The sequence below is a fragment of the Cebus imitator genome, unplaced genomic scaffold (assembly GCF_001604975.1).
Source record: "Cebus imitator isolate Cc_AM_T3 unplaced genomic scaffold, Cebus_imitator-1.0 Scaffold70, whole genome shotgun sequence".
Classification (NCBI taxonomy): Eukaryota; Metazoa; Chordata; class Mammalia; order Primates; family Cebidae; genus Cebus; species Cebus imitator.
This window is the reverse complement of record NW_016107385.1, coordinates 7,540,962-7,564,107: the sequence shown is the minus strand read 5'-3', so window position 1 is coordinate 7,564,107 and position 23,146 is coordinate 7,540,962. Positions and strand designations below refer to the sequence as shown.

The window sequence follows — 23,146 nt, the reverse complement described above, 5'->3', positions numbered from 1 at the left end:
TGCCAGACGCTAGGCTGGAGTGCAATGGCACAATCTCGGCTCACTGCAACCTCCGCCTCCTGGGTTCAAGCAATTCTCCTGCCTCAGCCTCCCGAGTAGCTGGGACTACAGGTGCACGCCACCGCGCCCAGCTAGTTTTTGTATTTTTAGTAGAGACGACGTTTCACCATGTTGGCCAGGATGGTCTCGATCTCTTGACCTCGTGATCCACCCGCCTCGGCCTCCCAAAGTGCTGGGATTACAGGCTTGAGCCACCGGCTAACAGCTCTTTTTAAGACTCAGTTTCTTGGTGGCAATGTCATCCAGCAAAGGTCAGTTTTTTTGCCTCCCTGATGGATCTCTCATTTTACCTGTGGGGTCGGGCCAACCTATCCCATAGGTACGGAAGGTGCAGAGGTTGAGCCCACACCACTTTCAATGGCCCACAAAAAATGTTTCAGTTTTAGTTTCTTTTAAAATCAGGAGAAAAATGAATATAATAATAACAAATATATAGTTGTCGGCCCAGCATAGATTACACTTGTCTTTACACCAATGAAGTCATAAAATATTTTAAATATTTTTTTTAAAATGCAAGAAGAAGCCCAGTAAAACCAAAGTGGCTAAGACCCATGAAAGCTGTAATGACTCCCTAGCATGAAGGTGACACTAGGCTTAAAATCTCACTTTTTCCCGTGTCCCCAGGTGGGCACCAGAGACTGCCCGTGGCCTTGGGCATTTGATGAGAGTGAGCTGTTTCTGGTCTGGAACTATCTCCGAAGAACCTCAGGGAGGGATTGGGGCCTGTCTATGAACCAGACCCCCTCGGCCCGTCCAGAAAGCACTCCCACAACCTTGGTTCTATTTTCTCCCCCATCACCCCAGAGCTGAGTCACTTTCATGACTCTTTGAGTATCTCTGCAGCTTAGCGGTTTCCTAGGGCCGCCACAACAAATGTCACAAACTGGGTGGCTCCCACAACTGAAAGTCATTCTCTCGCAGTTCTGGTGGCTAGAAGTTCAACTCGAGGCGTCAGCAGGTTGAGGGCTGTGAGGAGGCACCTGTCCCATGCCCTCCCCTAGCTTCTGGTGGCTTGTTGGCAGTTGGATATCCCTCAGCTTGGAGATGCATCATCCAGTTCTTTCATCTTCACAGGAAGCATTCTCTCTGTGAGCATGTCTGTGTCCGTTTACCCTCTTTTATAAGGACACAAGTCATATTGAATTAGAGGCCACTCCACTGTGACCTCGTCTTAATCAATTACATCTGTCCTGTTCCCAAATAAGGTCACATTCTGAGGTATGGGGAGATATGATTGCAACATCTGAATCTTTGGGGGTCAGGGAGGTGTGGGGCAGTAACTCCTAACATCAGTTCATGTTGACGCTATGATCTCAGTGTGGGTTTGGAGTGTCAGCCCCTCTGCCTGACATTCCTAAAAGCAGTTCAGCATGAGTGAAGCCACTGCACCTCTCTCAGTTCACTCTTCTCCATCCCAAGGGAGGTGTGCACCCCCACACTTCCAGGAGTGTAATCAGGGATTCTTGTGTTCGGTGCCAGGTAGTGGGTAAGGGGAAAGAGAGGGGAGTCTCCATCACCTTTCATTATAACCTCAACGCCTGCTCAGCAGGAATTGAGTAAACAGTGGACAGAGGAGTTGAGGTGAAACAGAAGGTCACCAGACGTGGGAACAGAGGAGGAGGTAGCCGACAGGTAGGACCAGAACCAGCCGGCTTTATCTGATTGTCTCAATGTCAATTTCACACTACTCTTTTCATGAGCAGGGTGGAGGATTCAACCCAGGCCAGGGTCAGGAGCATAGATGCTGAGTCTGAAGAGCCCGTGTGGGTGTCGGGAAGGAGGGGGTTTGCAGGGCTGGCATGGAGCCCAGGACACATGTGGGAAGCACTGAACAGTTCAGCAAAGCAGCTGTAGGCATTAACCCGTTTACTTAATCAGCAGTGCAAGCCCCCAAGGCTCAAGTCCTCTTTGTACAAAGATCACAATAAACAGGAGTAGGTTCAGTGGGAAGAGAATAGACTTGATAGTTAACCAGACCTGAGTTTAAATTCTAATTCTGAGTCTGCTTGGCCTTAGGCAAATCACTTTATCTTTCTGGTCCCAAGTTCCCACATCTATTAAATATAAAATGAGAAGAAGAATAATAATACCTATCTTATACGGTTGTTGCCAGGGTTAGATGTACTTATATGAAAGAGAGAGTCCTGGCAGGTGGTAGGTGATGAATAAATGGTAGCCAGTATGGTGGCGAGAGCATTTTGTACTAACCAAATAGGATCATTCACACTATGTTCTTGAAGTTGAAACCAAGGCTTAAACTTCCAGGAGTGGTTCTTTAGTTGTGGGCTTAAAATGCACACACCGGGTCTCAAGTATTATCCCTGAGTTAAAATTCTCGTAAAATAAGTGCCATTTTTCTCTCTGTGGTATACAGATAGAAGAGGTCAGGAAGGCACAGGAAAGTTTATTCTTTCCCATTATCAAAGGAGTAGCTGTCCAGTTTTTGTCCTGGCAGTTGGACCTCTGCTCTGCTGTCCTTAAAAGTGAGTAGAGACCAAGCACAGTGGCTTACGCCTGTAATCCCAGCACTTTGGGAGGCTGAGGCGGGCGAATCCCTTGAGGTCAGGAGTTTGAAACCAGCCTCACCCATATGGTGAAACTCCATCTTGACTAAAAACACAAAAATTAGCCAGCCATGATGGTGCATGCCTGTAGGCCTAGCTACTTGGGAGATGATTGTGGCAGGAGAATCGCTTGAACCTGGGTGGTGAAGGTTGCAGTGAGCTGACATCACGCCCCTGCACTCCAGCTTAGCAACAGAGTGAGATTCTGGCTCAAAAAACAAAACAAACAAACAAGAAGTGAGTGGCAAGATAATATAATAATAAACAGTGACATGGTGCTTACCATGTACCAAAGCCTGTTCTTTATGTTTATGGATATTATCTTATTTAATCCTCACTCCATAGGGTGAGGGTGTTGTTACCCTCTTTTTTAAGCCACTTTTTATGTGCAATATCTACCTTTAAAAAGATCTATTAGTAAATAAAGCTGAATTATAAAAACTCAGTTTCACTCCAGCAAACCTCGGACCAAGGCTGACAGCAAATGACTCAGTGAGTAAAATAAAGATAGAACAAAGCAAGGACAATAAGACTTTAAGTGATCATTCTCAGCTCACGTTTACAGATGCTAAAGGCTAAGGTACAAGAACACAAGTGTCAAGGTCTGGTTCCAGACTGTATGCTCATGGCCACTACACCCTGCTGCCTCATATTCCATATGCCTAGTACATTGTAACCCCACTGATGTGGTAGTGGTGGTGGTGGTGGTGTGTGTGTGTGTGTGTGTGTGTGAGAGAGAGAACTGGGGCATCAGGAAGCACCCAGCCCTCACACCTGCCAGCCCAGCCGCTGTGCAGAACACGGCGGTGAGTTGTTTCACTTCAGGTGTCCACTCTGCTTTTTGCAGAACTCGTTGTCCCTTGAAGGATATGAATACAGGAAATGAATAAAGAGTGGCTTCAAAACCGAGACCAGGACAGCTTCCATCCCATGCAGTTCAGATAAATAAGCCCTCACAGTAATCAGCTCTGCGGTGCCAGAGCTCTCTCCCTGGAATATGAAGTGCTCCAGACACTGTAAACACGGCCATGTGACTCACTTCCTGAACTGTGTCGTGGCCATCTGCTCAAATATCTCCCTTCCTCTTCCTGTATTCTAATGATACAGCAACTCCACGGACAATTGTGCAGCCATTAAAAATGGCAGTTTAAATTTTTTTAAAGTGAAAATGCATAACAATGTGGAGAAAATGCCTACAATACACGTTGAGTGAAAGAATTGCACGAAGGATGTGCACGTATGTAGAATGTGCGTGCACAAGACCAAGACCTGGAAGGACATGGAAAAGGAAGCTTGTTTCCAAAACTTGGAGGCTTCTTTTTTGAAGTGTCACATTTACTTTTAAAAATAGAACAAAGTGAGATGCTTCCTTGTACCTCTTCATTGCCCTCAACTACAAACGCAATGCTTATGTACAGACTGTTTTTTTGGAGCTGGATTTCCAAGATTGATAAAAAATAGTTATTAAAATGGCAGATTTTTCTCGATATGGAAGAACTTATAAGAGAAGTAATGTCCTTTTCTTATCCTGTTTGAAATTTTTTAATAGTTGGAGAACTTGTCGGGAAGGAGATGAAGAATGAAGCGGTGATCTTTAAAATGTTATCTCACACCAGTTACAGAGAATAAATGAGCAGCCTCCAATCCTTTTTAGGCAGCCTCCAGTCCTTTCAAAATATGGAATAAATGAAATACAACTTAAGCAATCTTCCTAGGTACACTTTTCAATAAACCTGAAATCTATTCAGTGTTTTTGTAGTTCTTCATTTCCTTCACTCACTAAGTCTTACTTGTCCTTGTTGCTTTGTTCTACGTTTATTGTACTCACTGAGTCATCTGCTGTCAGCTTTGGGCACATGAGGTTTGCTAGAGTGAAAGAACTCTTTGTAATTCAGCTCTGTTTACTAATACATCTTTTTAAAGGTAGATATTGCACATAAAAAGTGGTTTAAAAAAATAGGCCAAGGCTTTTGTGAAGCTGTACTTCATTTGCTCTGTTGGTCTGGGTCAGGAAGTTTCCAACACATCTTTAGTACGATGCATCAAAGGACTTAGAGAAATTAATCAACTACATTTTAGAATGAAGCCTTCATTCCATAGGATGTGTGGGCCATTAACAAGAGCAAATTTTTCCCAATGCAAAATGATATAGAAAGAAAAATGTAAATGAAATGACTTGGAGTAAGTTCAGTATAAGGCTAATTTTCCTTAAGGGTAAGCTCATGGTTTAGGTTAGAACTCATCAAGTTAATTGTCTTCTGATTCTTGAAAGTGAAATCCAGACATCTTCTTGATGATTCCTGTTACCAAAGTCCCTGGAACAAGTGCTGTTTCCTGAGCCTCCTTAAAGACTGATACTAAGGAGGTCCCTCGGGCCCCCAGTGCTAATAATATGTGAAACTGGAATGAAAAAGCAAGGCAGTAAATGAACTTGCTGAGAAGGACCACAATGAACCATTGTTCCTAAATATAAAAATGAATTCCAGAAGATTATGGCCGAGAAGTAGGTCCCAGTGGAAAAGAAGAATTGGAGTTTGGGAATGTGATGAAATTTCCGTTGGCGTAGCAGAGAGTAGATCTTGTCACTAGCTGGCATGTGCTGCTGCCAAGGTGTGGCCCTTGGGAGAGTACGGCTAACGGCCTCCGTGTCACCCGGAGGTCTGTTACAAATGCAGATAGACCATGAAAGGATTTTTGTCTGTTTGTTCACTTCCATTGCCCTAATGCCTTTAACAATGTCTGGTGCACATAATTGTGGATGAATGAATTTCTTGAGACCAATCCAAAATCATTGAACTAAAATCTCTGGAGGCAGGTCCCAAGAATCTTTATTTTAACAGGATCCCCAGTTGGTCCTCAGGCATGGTTTAGTGTGAGAACCATTGCCCTGCTGTACCTGGATACTGGCCAGTGTACTGCAGTGTTGATGGCCCTGAATGCACCACAAACTCCAGAAACCTAAAAATGAAGGAATAGCCACAGCTTGGTTTCTACTACGATGATGATGATGATGATTCTCTGGTATTGCATAAAACGTTGACACCCAATATATCCAGGGGTTAGGTTAGGCAGTTACACTTATTCCCATTTCACAGGCAGAAAAACTTGGACATATGCAAGGTCAGATAATTAACAAAATAAGAATCAAAACCTACCCCACTAGATAAAGTTTAGGAGATGATGTGCTAAGTCTGAACTGGACAACATGATGTAATTAGCAAAGAGTGAAGGACAGCACTCCACTTGGGTCTATTACTGTAATGGTCAAGGTCATTTTAAAGTGCCAGGGCCACTCTCCAGATAAATGATAAGAAGAGGCCACAAAGAACCCGGAGAGATGGCATCTTTCTACCACCTCTGCTACTCTGCCAGTGATCTGAGAACAAAAGACCCTCTCTGGCAAAAAGTAGCAAGTGATGGAGTCAGAAGAGGGTACCAGGGAAGGGAAAGTGAGCCAATCCCTGACCCTCAGCAGGAACAATTAACTTGTTTAGTTCTAACTAACCATTGGTTTTCCTTGAATGAAAGTTAGCATTATATTGAACTTACTCTGAATCATTTCCTTTACATTTTCCTTTCTATATCATTTTGAATTGGGAAAAGTTAGCTTTTGTTAATTCTCACTCCTTGGGCAAGAGGCACTGCATGTGTTCCCAGCATTATCATTCCCAACACTTCACATAGTATTAGATCACTTTCCTATAATCACTTCATTCTCTTTTATGAGACTTGAGGTTTAATTGGAGGTTCCAATAAGAGACTTTATGTGTTTAATGGATTTTGGTATAATGATCAGAGTCTGAAATGCTAGTCAGAAGGCCAGTTGACTTCTAATGAGGCTGCACTTGGGAGAAGAGATTTTTTAAAAGATGCTACAAGCCTATGCTATAGAAGTAGATATGCAAATATTTAAGGAAAGATGTAATGTGTCTGGTTACTTCTAAATCACAAGCATATGTACTCCAAAGCCTATTGTTAGAATGGGTTAACTGGGGGAAAACATTCAAACTGATGAGTGGTCTGTTCAATTTTTGAGAGAGACTCGGTGAGAATAGTAATGGGACGGTTGGACGCTTTCTCCTGTTGGCCACTTCTGGAGGCCTCAGAGATTGGGCTCACCCTCCTTTCCGTGGTAACCCCTGCTGCCCCCTCGGCCTGGGGGTGTCTCTTCCTCCCACACGCTCCCCTGAAGAATGGAACACAGACTCTCCAGCCTTCCCCACTGCCCCCCTTCCTTACCATCTCCAAAACATGCACCTGCTTACTTCTTTTTAGTTATGACTCAAGGAATTTTTCAATGGGACACTGAAAGGAAAACAGGATTAACAAAAAGAACAAGAAATGAGGAAATTAAATATTACGGGAAATCTTATATTTACAGCTATATCAAAGCAATTTCCCTAGGAAATTTTATGATATATTACTGGCTTTCTTACTTTCCCAGCACTCTTGGGAATATTTTAAATACATGACAAGAGCTCTTACCATAGAGATATATTATGTTTAATATATTTAAATACCACACTGTGCATATCTCAAGTATTATGTGCTTGGCCTACACATGGAAACTAATTTTTAAGTGGCCTTACCCACAACCAAGGACCCTCTGCCCTTCCCTAGGTGGGAATGTGAGAGACAGACATTCCCTGCTTCTCCCTCTAGGCCACAAGCTTTTGACCCTGGAACTGCATAGACAGTCCTTACCTTTCACCAGAGTGTAAGGGATGCTAACCACACTTGGTGATCATTGGTTCTCAAATTAGAATGTGCATGGCAGACAGTTAAGGCACACAGTAAGAATTCAGATTCTTGGTCACCTATCCTACAAATGGATTCATCAGGTCTGGGAGAGGCTCAAGAACCTGAATCTGCATTTGTGCCAATCCCTAACTCCTGGGTGATTCTAAGGACCACTCTTGAATGCTAGATCCTACCTGGAGAAGCAGGGTGCCCTGTCCTATCTGCACTGGACACTTGGGAACACAGCTGCTGTCCTGTGAGGCATGAATTCGTCTCTGGGTCCCTCCCTGGGGCCCCATTTATTCTGTAACTACCTGAGTTCTCTGGGGTCAAGCTTTAAGAATTCTTCCCTGAGTATAATATCTGAAGTGTCCTCTCCATGGGCAGTAGGACATCCTGTATTAATTGAGAACAATTATTAAGCTCCTTTACTTATCCTGGAAGGTCTCTATTGTTTCAATAAGTTGTTTAATTTGCCAGCCACATTGGCTCATAATTTCAGGTTATGGGACTCAGTTTCTTCTTAATCTGTTTATCTAGTGGTTCTCAAACTTATATGGGGACAAGAATTACTGCAGAGCTTATTAAACAAAGGATGCCAAGCTCACCCCAGGCTTACGCAGCCAAAATCCCTGGTGTCTGCACCAGAGATTTTAGGATTCTGTGTTTGACAAACCCTACTGAGGGTTCAGATACCAAACATTGAGAATCATTGCATAACCCAGTTCTCAAATGTCAGATGTATCAGGCTCACCAAGGGGACTTGTTTAACAACATCGCTGGGCCCTACCTCTCAAGTATCTGGTCTGGCAGATTTGGTTGGGGTCTGAGGGTTGACATTTCTATCAAGTTCCCAAGTGACACTGTTGTTCATGGACCAGGGCCTGCATGTAGAGAACCACTGACTGAGCTAATATCTGGGCCCAGGTTACACTTACAGCCATGTGTCACCATCAAACCAAACATGTGGTGGACTTAAAACAGCTTCTTATCAAAACAAACACTTCTACTGAGGCCCACTAAATTCCAGCTTTTAGCCTGGGAGGGCCTTTTGTTCTCAGATCATTGGCAGTGTAGCAGAAGTGGATGAAGGATGCCATCTCCCCAGGTTCCCTGTGGTCTCTCCCCGTAACTCACTGGAGAGTGGCCCTGACACTCTAAAATGACCTTGGCCTTAACAACAGTGGACCCAAGTGGAGTGCTGTTCCTCCCTCTTCACTAATTATATCACATTGTCTAGTTCAGGCTTAGCATATCGGGCAGTTCTTACTCCTGCTTTTTGATCATGCACAGACAGTTCCCCAAGACTGAATATGAACCCTTCTCAAATTTTATTTCCCCCTACCTCAACGGAACTCCTAAAGGACTATTTGGTAATGTCGGTTTTCCCGGCTGTTTCTGGAAAGATGAAGAAGAGAATGTATCAAACACTGCACAGCAGAACTTCATCAAAATCTCCACCTTGGTTGTCTTCTTCTCTGCTGCCCTCCCTGCTTCCCATCAGCTTTTCTCTTGATCTCTTTCCTCCTCTGATTATGTAGAATAATTTAGATGTCCTCCCCCTTCCAGTTTGCATCCACCCACCTGAATCAGTTTAACACCTCCATCTTCCTTCAGCAACTAAGAGGTCTTCTTTGGGATCTCCTCATTAGAAATTAGGAGTGGATTGTAAAAATATGTCCCTTCCCATCCCCACTCCACCTTGACGCCAACTTCAACCGTGGGAGCAAAGAGGTTCTCTTTAGGGGAGAACATCTGCCTGTGGGGAGAATGTGATCCACCCTTCTGAGATCCCCTTCCTTCTCCATACAAAGTGAGACAGGCACAGCTGGGAGATAGAAAGTTCCCTTCACTGCAGGGCTTATGAGGTTGACATGCATCTAGAGCCTTCCTGTGGGAGAATGCACTTGACCATGCAGTATGGATACCTGGAGCCTTTGGATCAGGGCAGGGGAGTGAGAGAGAAAGAGAACTGGGGAGGGGGAGGGTTCGCTTAGAGAGGAGTCTTCAAATGTTTTGAGAGGCTTAGGGCCACCCAAAGCTATGTCTCCTTCATCATTATCGGGTTTGCTCTGCCCTGGTAAATAGACCCTCTCCTCTGCCACACTCACTGGGGTTCTTGGCATGGCAGTCTGCCCCCCATGTTGAGTTAACCTGACAGCCACAAAGGGTTTAGAGCTTCTTTTGAGTCTCCTGCAGCAGCACAGTTTCGTGACACAGCATGGAATGACTCAGCAAAGTCAAACTAGGGCAGAGATGACAATTAGAGGGAATTACAACACTTTGAGTAGAATGATGAAAAAAGGCCCTGTTAAAGAGCACCCACGAGTTCAGCTTACCGATCACGGCAGCGCCATCTGCCGGCTGAGAGGCCTCTTGCTTAGGCCCCCATTCTCCAAGCTGTTCTCCAGACCCCAGACCATGGCCAGGATATCTGAGACCACTAGAGACACTTTTTCTGTCTGTGTGACCTGGACTTCCAAAGAGGTCATTCTATGAGTCTCTCGTGCCCTAATGGAACCTCCCTCTGTCCTTGAGGAACTTGGATGATCTAAAACACAGAGGATTCTAACACTATTGAAAGGCACTGAAGGTGTTGAAAAGAAAGAAAGAAAATACGCTAAACCTAGCACCTAAAATATGCCCTTGGGATGTTTTGCATGTGCCTAAAATTCTTCAAGATACTATAACATGATCACCAACTACACTATTAATGTCATTGTATAAATGATCATTGTCCTTCTTGTGCCCCTAATTGTTAAAGACAGCTGCAATCCAGCTTCTTGGTGGAAGGTATAACTGTGGACTTTGGAATACAACCCCTCTATTTCTTCTGCCCTGCATTTATAGACATAAGGGATCCCTAAATTTCCTAATGAAGATGGATCCTGGTTTCGTGAGTTCGACTTTGCTGAGTGATTATTTATCAATATATTTCAAGCAGGAATTGCTTCCAGAATCATAAAGGCAGCAGAAATCCAGGCATGTATTTGGAATTTGTCTTTAAGTTCTAATACCTTCGTCTAAAGACTTTACTGCTGCATCCATTTCTCTACTGGAAATACTTTTTTCTGGACACTAGGTTAACTTCTTTTTCATCTCCTGGAAGTGTTAGCCATTTGGACTTTGTTTAACAGCTTCTGTGAAGCGTTGTGCTCTGACAACTTGCCTGATGGATGGAGCTGTCAGCGTATCCCCAATCCAGAGATGAGGAGGACATTGCCTCACCTACACGCTCTATAAATCAGACGAATAAAAATTAGGACCAAGCTAGGCCCAGGGATCCTTTCTCATTTTAGTACTCTTTGTAGCTTATAATCTTCAGAATGTGCTTCAGGAAAAAAAAGAGACTTTAATGTTGCTTTGCTCTAAAGAATTAGCATTGATGTACTCTACAAACTAAGTGCTCGTGGCCAAGACATTTGGAAAAATTAGTAGTATATGCACAAACCTGCCCTCTGTGACCTGGAATAATAACTTTAGGGGTTGGAAATCTGATCTGAAGTGCAGAGAGGGAGATATTAGCGGAAATGTCAATACCCAAGGGGGACCAGGCAGAGTGGGCAGGGCAGAGATGCAATGTCAAAGTGAGGCAACCAGAGGCGCTCAGGAGAGGTTCAAGGAGAAAAGAAAGCCTTTCCTCACCCGTCAGAGACAATTACTTCTGTGGTTCCTGGGACATTTCTTTACAGATCTATCTACTGTTTTACGTGCCAGTTTTCCCTGGTAGTCTCTGCACCCCTTGACGTTAGGAACTGAGATTCATTCCTCTCTGTGTCCCCACGTTCCCAGCCATAGGTCCCATGGGAGGCGCTCAGTGTAATATCTATGACAGAATGAATGAGATCAGGTGTTTTAGCAAAATAAGTAGGGTAACTCTGGATGAGAAGAGGACCACCTAGTCTGGCCAAGGTGTGTAGAAAAAAATACCCAGGGTATGAATATGTAAAAAGGAATGGTGGGAAGTAAATGGCACCAATAAGCATGGGATCGCATCCTTCATTCTCAGCTGAGAAAACAGAATTCTAACACTGCGAACACATGATGCTATGTGATAGATCTCAAGTTCTTCATTGGAGAAGAAATCAGCAGTTAGACTCATGTTTTTCTAGGTCACCACATGTACCACTTTGCTCTGCTCCAAGTTGACACAGAACTGGTACTCCTTCCCGTTTCCCTGATGACCATTGTGTCTCCCTTGGGACTTAGGGTAGTTTTAAATCAACCATGGAGTGGTTTCCGGTTCTGGCCCCACCATGTTCATGTTACTGAAGTTTCAGGGTTTCAGCTTCGCCATCTGTAAAATGTAAATGACAACACACTGCCTTGGCTGCTAAGCAGGACTAGAATAAAAAGTAAGATATTGTCGGGGAAGCCTGTAAGGCGTTTGCATGGCACAGGGGTAAAAATAGCCAAGAGGCAGATAAATGCAGTCAAATATTTTGTCATTTGCTTTGCCTTAACATTTTCCCTACTTTTCATGAAAATGAAAAGATGTCCTTTTGCAGGGTGACAGCTGCTGTTGGTTGCAGGAAGCTGCTGTCTGCTACTGATAAACAAATGACAACTTCCCCTGAATGGGTCCATATATTGCCGGAAGCAGGTTTATGATTAAATTTTTAAATTTTTGCTGGCCTCTTTTTTTTTTTTTTTTTTTTTTTTGACCAATGAAAAAGATTTGGCTGGGGTGAGTCTACTTCCCTCTTGATCAAATCCTTTGGTGTTTTGAAAACTTTCCAAGTGAGAAAATGAACCCTTTTACCCAGCTTGAGTCAGATGCTCAAAACACAAGATAAAAATAGCTGCTTGGGAAGCTGTCACACTGCTTTGCTCTGCCCCCAGGGTGGTTAACCCATCACAGCGCCGTCGGCACAGTGAGCGAGCTCCCCCAGCTTCTGTTAGAGATGGTCCTTCTCGCTTTTCATTTAGGATGTCCTTGTTATGACCCATGTGAAGTCGCTTGTGACTATAAACAGGAAACTTGAGGGCAATCCAAGCGTCAAAGAGCTCTTTCCAAACTATCTGCACTGAGGTGCTTTCCCCATGGAAGGGATCAGTTTTTGGACTTAACTCTTCCTATTTCTAATAGAAGTTTATGGTTTTACTTCTCTCTCCTAGAGAAGATTTAATAAATCTGATTAATCGATACGTCAGTTTTAATAAGAAAAATGACATGGTTGATATTAAAAGCTACCAGTCAATGAAGATATTTCAGGCACCTTATATGCATATGTAAGCATCATTCCATCTAGTCTTCATACAGAATTCATGAAATAGATGCCATTGGTAGTCTCTCCATTTCACAGATGGGGGAAGTGAGGTTCAGGGAGACTGTGACTTGCCCGAAAAGGCATAGCTCAAAAATGGCAGGCAAGAATTTAAACTCAGAGCTGTCTGCCCAGTGTTGGAGCACTTAGCCAGTGTGTCTGGCCAAGTGAGTGATGCTGGGCATGGCCTCCTCTGGCCCATCAGCACTGCAGTTCCGGATCCCAGACTCCCTTCAAGTCTGTATTCTTTTTCTTTTTTTCTTTTTTTTTGCAACAGGGTCTCACTGTGTTGCCCAGGCTGGAGTGCAGTGGCACAATCTCAGCTCACTGCAACCTCTACCTCCTGGGTTCAAGTAATTCTCCCACTTCAGCCTCCCAAGTAGCTGGGATTATAGACACATACCACCATGCCCAGCTAATTTTTATATTTTGAGTAGAGATGGGATTTTGCTGTGTTGGCCAGGCTGGTCTCAAACTCCTGACCTCAAGTCATCCATCCGCCTCGGCCTCCCAAAATGCTGGGACTATAGGCATGAGCCTCTGGGCCTGGCCCATGTCTGGATTTCAGATGATGATCCAAGGCTGGGGCTTGAATGAATGCCAAGGCCTTAACTGCAGGTTGCAGTAAGTATGAGGTTCAGGTGGCCAACAGTCTAGCACTCAGGGGCAAGACTCATTACTGCCTTGAGACATAATAGACATTAAGACAAATGTAGCCTGGGAGTTAGCATTGCTGGGTCGGCATTAATCTTGTTTGTTTGTAAATTTGTAGTGTATTTTGGATACCCATACAACATCTCAGGGGCCTGACTTGTCCTTTTTGAAGTTGAGAATTGGGGGTAAATGAGGATTAATCATGTAACTCGGTGGTCAGGAAATTTACAATCCGGTAAAGGAATTAAAGCACCTGAATCTTGTTATGGGCCACAGGGTCATAATGAACTGGGAATCAGGGTAGTTTTTCTCAGATATCTCCCAGTGTTCTCTCTGCAGTCCTTGTTTAAAGTTTTTGAAAAGCAGGGACAGTGAAACTAAAAGGACAGTTCTCCCTCTGGGGCCATTCAGAAAGGCGAGGAACCTTTTACAAGTCAGGCCATCTAAGGTTGAAGGCCTGAGCTGCTTCACTTGGATGCAGGTGACTGGGTGTATGTGCGAAGGGGGCCTTTCCTCCAGTTTGAGAAACAAGAGGTCAAATGAACGGGAACTGGTGACTGAGGCTTCCTCTGGGAAAGCAGCAAATAGTGCTGTTGTCAGCTCTTGGGGAGTCATTGTTTCATCCCTTCAGGGTCCTAGGAATAAAAACTAACATCATTGGCTTCATCTCAGCTGACTTATTTAAATTTTAAAATGAAAATTTAAAAAACATGTGTTTATCTGGTTACTATAGAAGTAATAGCATTACAAAATAAATTTACAAGGGACTGAAGTTTACAATATGAAAAACGAGGCTTCCTCTACCTTGTTCTATCCCTAGGCCCACTAGTACTGCTGCCCAGGGCAGTCACTTAAAGATTCGATCTTTATCTCACCTCTACCCATCCCTGACTCCCTCTTTAATATTCCAGATTCTGGTTCTTCAAGTGGTTTCCTCCATGTCTGCAAATATTAAGTGTATGCTGCTGATATGGTTTGGCTCTGTGTCCCCACCCAGATCTCATCTGGAATTGTATTACCCACATGTTGAGGAACGGACCTGTAATCCCCTTGTGTCAAGGGAGAAAGGTAATGGGATCATGGGGGCTGTTTTCCCCATGCTGTTCTTTTGATAGTAAGTGAGTTCTCACGAGATCCGATGGTTTTATAAGCGTCTGGGATTTCCTCCGCTTGCCCTTCCCTCTCCTGATACCATGTGAAGAAGGTCCTTGCTTCCTCTTCGTCTTCCACCATGATTGTAAGTTTCCTGAGGCTTTTCCAGCCATGTGGAACGGTGAGTCTACTAAACCTGTTTCCTAAATTACAGTTTTGGGTATTTCTTTATGGCAGTGTGAAAACAGACTAATACAGTTGCCGACTCTTCCTCCTCTGACAGATGAGTTCTTAGTTCACTTACACTAGTCCCTTTCTCCCAACAGTTACATTGCTCTTGTAAAGTCCTCTCTAGGTTACTTTTTTCACTACAAATAGTATGACTAAACCTCTTATTTTTAGTTTTATTAGTGATTGGTAAATTGTCTTGACTCCTCGCTGTATAATATAGAGTGCAGTTGCAGTATGTGTGCACTTAGCTCGTACATATTAGCTAACTTTGGCCGGAAAAGAAGAGGAAAGTGGGTATGAGGAAGGAGGGAGAGAGAAAGCGGGGCGGGGGGAAGACAGGCTGAGGGGGTGCTGGGGAGGCAGAGCTCTAGTGTGAATGGTGATTTCACCTGCATCTGCATTTTGCCCACTAAGTGAGCTGGAATGGGAGGTATGATCAGTTGCTCATTTGATCTCATTCACCACCACCACCCTGCCTCATGTTTGTATCTCCCTCAAATTAGCACAGGCTGACCATGCCTAATCTGAAAATCCAAAATCCAAAATGCTTCAAAAATCCTGAACGTTTTGGAAATGCTTATTAGTAACATAGAAATTTAGAATCGGAGATGTTGGTGATGCTAAATACCAGATTTTCCACATGGGTGGCTGAGATAGGGACACCTTTGCTTTCTAATGGTTCAGTGTACACAAACGTTGTTTCATGCACAAAATTAAAAATATTACATAAAATTAATTTTAAGCTATGTGTATAGGGATGTGTCTGTGTGTGTGTGTGTGTGTGTGTGTGTGTGTGTGTGTGTGTAGACTTGGGTCCCATTTCCAAGATATCATTATGTATAATATATGCAAATATTCCAAATTCCAAAAAATTTAAAAATCTGAAACACGAGTGTTGCCAAGCTTTTTGGTTAAAGGGCCCTCAACCTCTATCACCTGGGAACTTATACAAATTCTTGGGCCCCACCCCAGATCCACTGAACCAGAAACTCTTGGGTGAAACCAGTAATCTGATTTAACAAGCCCTCCAGGTGATTCTGATACAAACTTAAGTCTGAGAACAACTGTTCTGAATTGAGTGTAATTCTCTAATGTTTACAGAAATGTTATTTTTTTGTACAATCCCCTAAACCCAAGCTGATTATGTCCACTGATTACTGATTTCATTTGGTAGGGAGGAAAGAGTAATCTTGATAACACTGATGTTTTGTTCTGAAGCCTAGTTGTCTTTCATACTTTCTCCATTGGTTCATTTTAAAAAAATGAAAAGGAGTTAGAAGTATTTACAGTTTATGTTACATAATTTTTTTTCTTTAGAGCCACACCTTTAATGTATCCTAAAAGCTTTAAATGCTTTCTTTCCTTTTTCTTTTTCCCTATCACCCCTATTTGTCCATTCTGTGCCCTTTTCACAGTCTAAGGGACTTTCAGTTTCTCAAACTCCTGACCTCAAATGATCTGTCCCCTCTTGGCCTCCCAGCGATTACAGGTGTGAGGCACCGTGCCTGGCTGGGACTTTCGGTTTCTTTATAATCATATATAGTTCATGGAACCCCTTCTTCCCCCACCAAGTCTTCTCCCTGTAGAACCACCTGTTCTGGCTGCTCTTCAAAGCCACCTGTCCAGCTCTTACCCCAGGACTTCTCAGTGCTACTTTCCTGAATTGAAGCCACTGTTTTCTGGATCCTCTATCTACCTTTTTCTTGCTTTACATCCTTGTGTACTGTAGCATATCCTTAAGTAACTCCCTAAAAATGATGATACAAGAGGTGTGTGTGTGTGTGTGTGTGTAAGTTTTCTGCATCTTTACATGTTCAGAAATATCTTTGTTCTGTCCTCATGGTGAATTAAGAGTTTTACTATTTATAGCATTGTAGATTATAAGCAAAATAAATTTATCTCAGACTTTTGGAGGAATTGCTCCATTGTATATTAGCATTTAATATTGCTGAAACTTACTTTTTCCATATTCTCTCCCTCTGCCCTTTAAGTTTAGGGTCTAGGCCAGGTGTGGTAGCTCAAGCCTGTAATCCCAACACTTAGGTCAGGAGTTCAAGGCCAGCCTGGCCAATTTGGTGACACCCTATCTCTACTAAAAATGCAAAAAATTAGCTGGGCACGGTGGCACATGCCTTTAGTCCCAGCTCTTTGGGAGGCTAAGGTGGGAGAATTGTTTGAACCTAAAGGTTGAGGCTGAGTGAGACAAGATGGTGCCACTGCACTCTACCCTGGGTAACAGAATGAGACTCTATCTTAAAAAAAGAAAAGAAAAACAAAAGTTTAGGGTCTAGTCACTCTCTTTCATGTTTTAAAATATTGCAATGATGTATTTAGGTGATCTCCCTCCTTCTCCCTGCCTTGAGTCTTTTGGGAAGAATCCATTTCCATCCTGTTTCCAGCTTTGAATAGGCTCTTTCATTGTTGAAGGTTTTGATCTCTTTATTAGTTTCCTATTGCTGCTATAACAACCCAAAATTTAATGGCGTAAGATAACATACATTTATTGTCCTGCAGTTCTGAAAGTCAGTCCAAAATGAGTCAGAAGGGCTCCATGTCCTCTTGAGGCATTTTGGAAGAATCCATTTCCTTGCTGTTTCCAGCTTCTAGAGGCTGCCTGCATTTCTTAGCTTATGGTCCTTTCCTCCACCTTCAAAGCCAGCAGCATAGCTTCTTCAAGTCTCTTTCTGACTCTGTTGTCACAGTGTCTTTTCTTTCTGACCTTTCTACTTTCTTCTTATACAGACCCTTGTGATTACATTACCTGGATAATCCAGGATAATATCCCCATCTCAAGATCCCTGCTTAATCTTCAAAGTCCCTTTACCATGTAAGGTAAATTCCGGGGGTAAGGATGTGAACCTTTTTGGGGAGCCATTGTTCTATCCAGTGCAGTGTGTCCTTGGCCCCCCAAATTCATATCCAACCCACATTCAAAATACATACACCCCATCCTAATATCTTCAAAAGTCTCAACTCATTACAGTATCACCTTAAAGTCTAAAATCAAGTCTCATCAACCTAAAAACCCCTCAATCTCATCATCTAAGTCATCTAAATCAGGTATGAGTGAGACTCTGAGCATGACCCTTCTTGTGGCAGAATTCCTCTCCGTCTGTGAACCTGTAAAACTCAAGAAACAAGTTATCTGTTCCCAAAATTCAGTAGTGAGACAAGTATAGAAGAACAGTTACAAACATTCACCTTCAAAAAGGGAGAAAGGGGAAGGAGGAAATTACTGGTCCAAGCAATTTCAGAATCTAACAGGGCAAACTCCATTAGATTCCAAGGCCTGCACATAATCCTGTGGGGCTCTAGGCTCTACTTTCTGGACCCTCCGCTCCACCCTCTGAGTCATTCTTTCTTTTTCATAGAAGTGTAGCAGAGTTTGCAACTGAGTAATCAGCCTGTTCCCTGCCTGTAGAATGCTGAGAGCCTGACAACCTTCTTGCATTTTATCATCTCTCTGTCCCTTTCAGTGTAGTCTGGCACTTTTTCTATTAGTATAAAATTCTCAAAAACCTTCAACTCTGGGAAGTTTTTTTGCCTTAGTTTTTAAAACATTTATCATTCCTAATTTTTTCTGTTATATCATTCTTAAACTCTCATTAATAGTGTTGAAGTCCCTGGATTAACATCATTTTTTTTTATGTTTTCCCTCATATTTTACATTTCTTTATATATTTACTGTATTCTGGGTAATATGTTTCCAAACTTTCTAATATACTGTTTTATTTTAGTAATGATATTCTTAATTTCTAAGGATATTTCTTATTCTATTTTATTGCTCCCTTTCTTATTGCAGCATGTTCTTGTTTTATGGAGGCAAAATTCTCTCAACACTAAGAAGCATACTAACTCAAATTTTCAAATTTTTTTCTGTATCTGATAGTATCACTGTTTTCTTCAGAATAAATGTTCTGCTTTTTACAAATCTTAGTATTTCCTGTTATCCGTGCTCTTGGTTTTCCTCAGATGTCTAATAATCTTTGTTGACTGTTCACATTTATGTGTGAAGGGCCATGTTAGGATATAGGGATCTTCTCTTTATCTCTTCTCTGGCTTCTCACGCAAATCACTGGGCTGGCTTCCACGAAAGTGAAGAGATTGTGTCAATATATGACCTCCTTTTAGGGGGCATAGATAGAGAACACCTCCACAATTGCCAAGGTAAAGCATATTTACTCTTGCGTTAGTGGTGTGGGAAGTTCCTTGCCTTACGTCCCTCCAGGTAGAGCTTCCTTTCCTTTTCTTTCTCTGGAGTTCCCTCAAGATCTGCTCTGCTGCTTACCATGATCCCTTTCCAAGCAGAACTCTATTTACTATTCCTTCCTGCAGGTCTCTGTTTTGGCCAGGTAGGGAGGAGGAGGAGGAGGACAGATGCCAAGAAGTAGAAAGAACATTCCCTGACTTGGCTGTCCTAGCTTGGAGCCTGCCAGGAGAATAACTTTCTTCCCTGTCAAGCCTTCTCTCTGTAGATATTCCAGATTTCTTTTCAGCAGCTCCAGTTTATCTATTCACCCAATTCCTATTTTCTTTCTCCTCAGGAAATTGATCAAAAATCTGAGCTGCTAATGGCATGTGTCTTAGTTTGTCTAGGCTGCTGTAACAGAATACCACAGACTAGGTAATTTATAAACAGAAGTTTACTTCTCACAGTTCTGAATCCTGAGAAGTCCAAGATCAGGGCACAAGCAGATTCAATGTGTGGTGAATAGACGTTCATCAGAGATGCTGTCTTCTGTGTCTTCCCATGGTGGGAGAAGGCAGAAAGAGTGAACATCCCCCTCATACCTGTATTATAAGGTCACCAATCCTATTCATGAGGGGGTCTGTCATCATGACTTAATCACCTCCTAAAGGTCCCAACTCTTAATGCTATCACATTGGGGATTAAGTCAACATATGAATTTTGGGAAGACGCATTCAGACCATGGCAGCACTCTTACTATTTTCAATACTACCACAGCTTTGCTATTAAATTTTGCTACTCTTTAATAGAATTTTGTGAAAGAAAGCAGTAAATCTATATGCTCAATTTTCCAGCTTGAAATGGAAGATGTCACCTAAATTCTTAATGACCTTGGGGCTTTTAAAATCTTAGGTTGGGGGGAACATAACTACACTCTGACTTCAGAATCTTAGAAATAATTCCTACCTGACTATATGTAACTACTTATCAGAATGGGACCTTATCAGGATAGGACCTTTCAACCTGCTTCCGTTGGAATAAGTATTTTTTTCCTCCTCTGCCTCCCTCCCGCCCGCCCGCCCTCCCTCCCTTCCTTCCTTCCTTCCCTCCTTCCTTCCTTTTTCTCTTTCTCTCTTTCTATTTTTTGAGACAGGGTCTTACTCCATCACTCAGGCTAAAGCGCAGTGGCATGATCATCATAGCTCATGGCTGGAGCCTCGATTCCTGGGCTCAGGTGATTTACCCATCTCTGTCTCCCAAGTAGCTGGGACTACAGGTGTGTATTATCATGCCCAGCTAATTTTTTATTTCTTGTAGAGACAGGGTTTCACCATACTATCCAGGTTGGTCTCAAATTCTTGCATTCAAGCAATCCACCTACCTTGGCCACCCAAAGTGCTAGGATTAGAGGTATGAGCTGCCATGCCCAGCCTTCTCCCTTTTCTTTTCTGCTTTAGGCAGATGGAAGGTAAATACTTCCTCTTTCTCTGGGAGTGCTTGAAGATTAAGCCCTCTTTGCCCTTGACAAAATAATAATAATAATAATAATAATAATAATAATAATAAATGTTTGTTTGCTTAACTGCTAAGAATTTATAGGAGATACATTTTGCCAGGTAAAGATATGTTAAGGGATAAAGATAGGATAAAAGTTGGAATTTAGAAAAGCCTGGGGCAGATTGGGAGCAAAAGGAAAATGAGATGACCTTGATGCAGAGCCTTAGACACATGGGAATTAATGTTGAAAAAGTTATTCTAGAAGGGAGAGATCTGGCTGCCTGGAGAGAACTGTGTGAGTAAGTTGTATTCAATGTACATGGGATGCCATAATTTCAGTAATATAACAACTATATAAATAACCATATAAATATGGAGTGCTTACTATATTCCAGACACAGTGCTAAGTCTTTTACCCAAATAATCTCATATAATCCTTACAGCAAGTCACTGAGGCAGGTATCCCATGTGATATTGTCTGTTGCCATGTTGTATTCAGTCACATTCCTTTCCGCGCACATTCCTACACTGCTGGCATTGAAAATCTATTATAAAAACTAGATTCCCTGAAAGCTGTGTTTCTGGATGCTACCTGTGAGAGGCAATGATATCTCCGAAGCAAGATTTGGAAGATAAAAGTGAGGTCATGGCTACATCCTTGCTAGCAAGTAAGGTCAGAGGAATGTGAATGTTTGCTGCAAAGAATTCCACAATACAGCATTAATCACCAGCTTTGTGGGAAGAAGAGGCAGCTGTGGCTGCAGCAGCAGCAGCTTCCTGGCCTATAGAATTCAGTAATGATGATATGCCATTGAAGCATATGTTCTATTGGTGGCTCACTGACTTGCACTACTCTAGTCTTTCCAACAACTTTTTAAACACCACTTCCCTGTGTTAAATCCCTTTCTGCTTAAAATACCTAGAATGCTTTTTTAGCCTGAAATGTATGTGCACTATTACCACCACCATTTTGTAAATGAAGCAAATAAGTCTCAAAGAGACTAAGTACCATGCCAAAAATGAACCAACTATTCAGTGGTGGAGATGGATTTGAATCTAGGTTTATCAGATTTTAAGTCCAGTGCACTTAACCACTGTGCTTTATTGTCTCTTGTTATCTGTCTAAAGCTGGCTCATGCTGATGTAGACTGGTTAGCCTTTAATATACAAGGGTAGTTGTAAGACTGGTCCACCGGCCTCACTGTTGTTTTTAGGATGAGTGGGTCAGGACTATGGCCTATGGGTTCCACTGGGGTCAAACTCTTGCCTTGAGCTCATTAGCCAAGGTACTCTAAATGAGATAACACAAATCCATCAAACAATTCTATCGGCTCTAATTTTCTGTAATTTTTTTAAAGCAAATTCAGTTAACTTTTTATGACATGTGAAGAACAGGTAAGTGGGAACCTGCAAATTATTTTCAAAATGAAGATAATGGGAATATTCCTGATCCTGAAAACAGAAAACTTTACTATGTCATACTCCTATAACCCACCACCACTGATACTTTATTAAAATGTGAATAAAAGCAGAGTGTCTCAGAAGCAAACCAATGATGCAGCAGTTATATTCTGAGAATTTTTGGTTTTCCATCTCAGGAACAGTTTGTTGTCATAAAGATATTTGTCATTTTAAGAGAAAGAACTTCTGAATAGTGGCAATTATACATTTATTTGGCTCAAATAATAATAGCAGCTAGGTTATTCACCATAATTAAAAGGAATTTTGGTCTCATCAGATCAGCTCAGCTTCCTCCTGTGATTTTCCAGTCTCATGGAGAGAAGAGAGTGCTGTGAGGATGTGCTAATGGACATTTCATTTTAGATGAAAATGCTTTGTTCCTGCCGTAATGCTCTCAGGATGCTCTGTGCATTTGGGCTGCTGGGTCCTCAGAAAAGCCCAGGATTACCTAGCTTGTGCTTTTAAGCCATGCATCCATTGCTCTATGCACACACTGAAATCACAGACATTGCACTTCCAATTGCAAGGAGGAAGGTAAGCCCATTGTAATTGGGAAAAGCGCTAAACTCTGATATTACAGAAATCACTAGTGGGAATTATGGAAAGGACCTGAAGAGTTCTTGTTGTTATCTCTAAGCACTTACTGTTTATCTAGCATGAATAAGCTGAGAACACCCAAGATCTAAATGAAAGGGGTTGGGGCTGGGGACATTATGTGGTGTCATACTAGGGACCTGTGTTGATTCATGCAAAAAGGAAGGGAGAGATTGAGGGGGTGAGGTTCATACAGGTGAGAGGGCTAAAATAATACACTTCAACCAGGCACTTCATAAAAATCACAGGCCTGCCCCAATTGTATCCAACTATATTTCCAATTGGGCTGAAAAAAAAAATTCTCTTTAATCAGAAAATCATTTGTGAGTATTAAATGCTCATACTACTGCCAGGCATTTGTATAAGAAGGAACCGTAAATATAGTCTTTGTAACCTTCCAATTTCCAGGAGTCCAGTATGTACAGTAAATTTATTCAGATAGGATCTACGGGGGACATTAAATTTGTCATTTTTGCTTTAAAAGGGCAATTTGTAATTAGAGTTTGGGGTCACAGCATAATGATGGTACAGAGGTTCATTGTGAATTTGAGAAAAGCAAGATTTAGTTTTTCGTAGCACTGAATTGTATTTTCCCTAAAAGGAGTTAATGGAAGCCTCCACTGAAGCACACTCCAATGATACATTTTTATCTCATATTTCTGAGCAATCATTTTTAGCAGTCTCATTGACTTAGGTGAAACACAGCTGAGAACCTGAAAGGCAACAGAAAACATCTCTTAGCAGCAAAAGTACTGTTCACAAAGCCCAGGTACTAAAGGTCATGCACTTTACCTACA

General features: G+C 42.3%; 1 long non-coding RNA gene across 1 annotated transcript in view; it reads left to right on the top strand.

Annotated features, from left to right (window-relative positions):
* LOC108306240 overlaps positions 1 to 4,354 on the top strand; it is a 13,780-nt gene extending 9,426 nt beyond the window's left edge. Inside the window, exon 4 of the long non-coding RNA XR_005200773.1 lies at positions 4,174 to 4,354. This is a non-coding gene — a long non-coding RNA (uncharacterized LOC108306240). The remainder of the gene's footprint in view (positions 1 to 4,173) is intronic.
* Positions 4,355 to 23,146: the final 18,792 nt, after the last annotated feature.